The following is a 5,197-nucleotide window of genomic DNA, read 5'->3' as shown; positions in this document are numbered from 1 at the left end:
TCCAAAGTTAGGGTGATTTCTCCATCCAGAGTTGTAAGTTTTGGAGTACGGATCATGGATTTGTCTAGGTGAGTTTCCAACATAATTGGCTTGTTCCCAGTCACCTTCTTCTCCTATATTCACTCCTTCTTGAGCTGGTGATGAAGTGATGACTGCTGCAACTTGGTTTTCCTCCACCTTCTTGGTAAGATCTACTAGCTGTTTGGTGATCATCTTATTTTGAGCTAGCAATGCATCCATGTGGTTCAGCTCAATTACTCCTCGAATGTTGCTTCTTTCAAAAGCATAGAAGTAGTCATTCTCAGCTACCGTCTCAATGACATCTATGGCTTCTTCAATGGTTTTCTTCTTGTTTAGAGAGCCCCCTAAAGAATGGTCTACAGCCTTCTTTGACTCATAAGAGAGACCTTCGTAGAAAATGTGAAGTTGAACCCATTCATTGAACATGTCCGGTTGGCATCTTCTTGTTAAGTCCTTGAACCTCTCCCATGCCTCATAGAGAGTTTCACCATCTTGTTGCCTAAAAGTCTGCACCTCAGCTCTCAGCCTGTTAATTCTTTGAGGGGGGTAGAATCTTGCCAAAAATTTGTTCACCACTTCTTCCTAATTCGTTAAGCTCTCCTTCAGAAAGGACTCCAGCCACTTGGATGCTTTGTCCCTTAGTAAAAAAGGGAACAAAAGCAGCCTATAGACATCCGGGTGGACCCCATTAGACTTCACAGTATCACATATTCTTGGGAAGGTGGTTAGATGTTGATTGGGGTCTTCTGGGGCACTTCCTCCAAATGAGCAGTTGTTCTGAACAAGGGTGATGAGCTGGGGTTTTAATTCAAAGTTGTTGGCATGTATGGTGGGCTTTTGGATGCTACTTCCATAGTTTCCTGGATTTTGATTGATGTAAGAGTCTAGAACTCTCCTCTCTTGCCCAGCATGATTTGCAGGGCCTTCTCTGGCATGGTTGTGAGCTTCTCATTCATGATTGTTTTCCAAATTCTCCTCCATGCTTGTTTCAAAATACTCTTCCTCTTCCTCAGCACCAACAACTCCTTTTCCTCTTGCTTCCCTCCTTAGTCTCTGGAGGGTCCTTTCAGGTTCTGAATCGAATGAAGTTGAAGCTCCGCCTCTTCTCCCTGTCATACAAATAACAAAGCACACAGCAAGAGATAAAATGAAGAGATTATTCTTGTTAGAGTGATTGTTAGTGTGAGTAGTGCCAATTATCAAACATTTAGTGGGTTAGTGAGCAGAATTGCAAATAATAACTAAGAAAGAAAGAAAACAGAGAGGGTATAGGATATGAGGAAGAAACTACATAAACTGAAGGTAAATGACTGAATAAAATAAACAAACAAAAGAAAAATGCTCAATCTAGTGAACTTCCAACTTAATCAATGTTGATACAAAATCAATCCCCGGCAACGGCGCCATAAACTTAATGCATGAAAACTTGTCTCTCAACAAATTTCCCTTCGGCAAGTATACCGAATTGTTGTCAAGTAAAAACTCACAATAGAGTGAGGTCGAATCCCACAGGGATTGATTGGTCAAGCAACTTTAGTTGGAAGAGTATGCTAGTTGAGCTAAACAGAGTATAGTTTGAGAGTTGCAGAAAATTAAATAGCGGAAAAGTAAATAGCAAAAAATAAAGTGTAGAATCTTAAATGGGAATTTGGGGAAATGAACATGGAAATAAATGGCAGAAAGTAAAGAGAATGGGTAAGATTAGAAATGGGGAATTTATTGGGCTCAGGAGATGTTGTATTCGCCGGATCAAATTCATTTTCATCTCTTCCTCAATCAAAGCATATCTTGATCTCCTTAGCAATCTTAAGTGATTGGGTTCCAATTCCTTAGCAACCCAATCTCACTAAGCTTAAACAATTGCCCAATTCCTTGATTTAATTACTCATGGGAAGAGATGAAGTGTGGTCACTGATTATACCACATGTATTACCAAATCAAAGTGTTGGGAGGATAACATGTCACTATATCCGCCTAGACCCCAATTTGGTCCAACATGAGAAAACATTTCTAGCATGATCTCCTCATCCCTTTTCCAAGGCTCAGAGGAGATCCAATTATGGAGAGTTTCTTTTCCAAGACAACTAACCAATTGAATTAAGATTGAAAGCTTTCTAGTAAATCAAAAGATAAGAAAGAAGAAGAAGAATGAAAACTATAACTGATCCATCAAATTACAACAGAGCTCCCTAACCCAATGAAAGGGGTTTAGTTGTTCATAGCCCTAGAAATGAAAAAATGGCAGAAAAGAATACATGCTTCAAATTGCAGAAGAGTAAATATACAGAGGGTAGTGCTCCAAAGTACCAAAAGCTCCTCTATAGTTCAAAACTACTCCTATATATACTACTCCTCTTGATCTTCTAGTGAGTTCTTCAAGTCTTGGATGTGGGCCTTAGATCTTGAGTTGAAGCAGTTACAATCTTCAGTGGGCTCAGCTTGTAGAAAAGTGTGAGTTAGGCATGGGCGTTAGTGATGTTAACGTTAAGTGAAATTGTGGGTTCGAGAATGTTAGTGGCAATCACCTTTTTCACTAACGTTCCAACCCCATATAGTCCACGTTAACTTCAACGTTAGTGGCACTAACGTGAGCACTAACATTGCCTTATGAACCTTTGCAAGCGTTATTGGGACTCACCTTTCCCAATAACGTTGCCTTGTCCCCCTTGTTCCTACGTTAGAGTTCACATTAGTATAACTAACGTGGCTCTTAATGTGGGCATGCTTCATCTTCGAGAGCGTTAGTGACACTTACCTTTGTCACTAACGCTCCAAACGCCCCTACTCTCCACGTTAGAGCTCACATTAACTAAGTTAACGTGGTAGTGAATGCCATCTCCAACGTTAGTGACAAAGGTGAGTGTCACTAACATTGGTATTGTTCCTCCCTTCCACGTTAGAGTTCACGTTAACTAAGTTAACGTGACTCTTAACATGGCTCATTGCCAATTTTTGGAGCGTTAGTGGTGTTCACGTTTACCACTAACGCTGGAGCTCTCTTTATCTCCATGTTAACTACCACGTTAACCTAGTTATCGTGGCAATTAACGTGGGCTTATGATGGCTTCGCAGGCGTTATTGGTGATCACTTTTCTCATTAACGTTGCAAGCTCATTCCTATTCCACGTTAGTGGTCACGTTAACTAGATTAACGTGACTACTAACGTGGTTCTTCCTTGCTTCCTTTGTCCTGAAATCAAGCAAATAAAGTGCATCAAAGCTCTAGCCAAAGTCATGAGATTATGCATCATCAATTTGTCATTCAATTCTTGCAAAATCCTTTGAAATCATATAAAATTCACAATAGTTGCTTGAATCAAGGTGTAAGTGTATTTTCATTCAAAACTTGCCTTATTCAGTAAGAAAATGCATGAAACTATCCTAAAACAGTAAAGTAAAGGTCAGTGAAACTGGCCTAGATGCCCTGGCATCAACACTCTTTTACTTTCGATCACGACTTTAACCACTCAGTCTCAAGCTCTTCACCTGGACCTTCATGACACAAGCACATGGTTAGGAACAGCTTGATTTAGCCGCTTAGGCCAGGATTTTATTCCTTTAGGCCCTCCTTTCCATTGATGCTCAAAGCCTTGGATCCTTTTTGCCCTTGCCTTTTGGTTTAAAGGGCTATTGGCTTTTTCTGCTGCTCCTTCTTTTTTTTTCACTACTTTTTCTTACTTTAAGAATCAATTTCATGATTTTTTAGATCATCAATAACATTTTTCTTGTTCATCATTCTTTCAAGATCCAACAATTTTAACATTCATAAAATTCAATATAAAAAATATGCACTGTTCAGGCATTCATTCAGAAGACAAAAAGTATTGCCACCACATATAAATAATTAGAATTTTCCTTATTAAAAACTCGAAAAAAATATTGCCTCCTTATTCTAAAAATCTGCTATTTTATTCATGTTTGATGATGATGAGAAAAATAAATTATAGCTTAATTGGAGATAAAATTAAAATAGAAATACTAATTACTACTACTCATATATAACTTCTAAGGTAAATTCATAATAAGAACAATTATCACAGAGTTAAGGCTAAGATTAGGACTCAACAACCTTTATTTTGGGAGGTGGATGCTCCTTTAATCTGTGGGGTGCTTGGCCCTTCAAGAGATAGCTTCTGACGCTTCAGTTCCTTCAGTTCATGCCCTTGCTCTTCTTGTTCCCCAAGCAGTTTGCAAAGCATGCTATTTTGATTTTTATGTTCTTCCTTTAGTTGGTCTATAGCTTCTTGCAACTTGGTAACAGATGCTTCAAGACGCTCCCAGTATTCAATTTGAGGGATTTTGGGGAGGAACTCCTGTGCTTTCCTCTTGATGGGGTCGTCCTGCACTTGTTGTCCTTCCATTAACTTTTTGGTAATTGGTTGCTCAACTGAGATATACTCATTTACTCCCATCTTTACCCCAGCATCTTTACATAGCATGGAGATTAAGCTTGGATAAGCCAATTTGGCATCTTTGGAGTTCTTGTTTGCAATTGTGTAAAGTTCGCAAGAGATCAGCTGATGAACTTCCACTTCTTTTTCCAACATGATGCAATGGATCATTACTTCTCTTTTGATGGTAACCTTAGAGCGGTTGCTAGTGGGTAGTATAGAACGCCCAATAAAGTCTAGCCAGCCTCTGGCAACTGGTTTGAGATCTCTTCTCTTGAGTTGGTTTGGGACACCCTTTGTGTTGGTTGTCCACTTGGTTCCAGGGAGGCATATGTCCTCTAGAATTTCATCCAAGCCCTTATTTGTTCTCATCATTCTCCTATTAAAGGAGTCTGGGTCATCTTGCAGTTGAGGCAGCTTGAAGATCTCTCTTATTTTGTCAAGGTGGAGGTGAATAATCTTCCCTCTGACCAGAGTTTGATAGTCATAGAAGGCGGTTTCAGCTATTCTCTGCCTGTCTGTTTGCCACAGATTAGAATAGAATTCCTGAACCATGTTTCTTCCCACGTTTTTTTAGGATTAGCTAGGATTTCCCAGCTCCTATTTCAAATTTGCTCTTGGATCTCCGGATATTTGTCTTCTTTTAGATCGAATTTAACTTCCGGGATCACTGACCTTAGACCCATTATTTGTAGTAATGGTCTGAATGTTCTTTGGTTAAGAACTTCCCTTGAGTCCAAAGTGGTTTTGGAATATTCTCTTTCTTGCCTCTTGGAGTGGTTTGT

The 5,197-nt window shown here is 39.4% G+C and overlaps 1 pseudogene; it reads left to right on the top strand.

Moving 5' to 3' along the window:
- The first annotated feature begins 447 nt into the window (after positions 1-447).
- On the top strand, positions 448-549 carry LOC112798887 (small nucleolar RNA R71; annotated as a pseudogene).
- The last annotated feature ends 4,648 nt before the right edge of the window (positions 550-5,197 follow it).

The sequence above is a fragment of the Arachis hypogaea genome, chromosome 4 (assembly GCF_003086295.3).
Source record: "Arachis hypogaea cultivar Tifrunner chromosome 4, arahy.Tifrunner.gnm2.J5K5, whole genome shotgun sequence".
NCBI lineage: Eukaryota > Viridiplantae > Streptophyta > Magnoliopsida > Fabales > Fabaceae > Arachis > Arachis hypogaea.
This window is presented reverse-complemented; position numbering and strand designations above follow the sequence as displayed.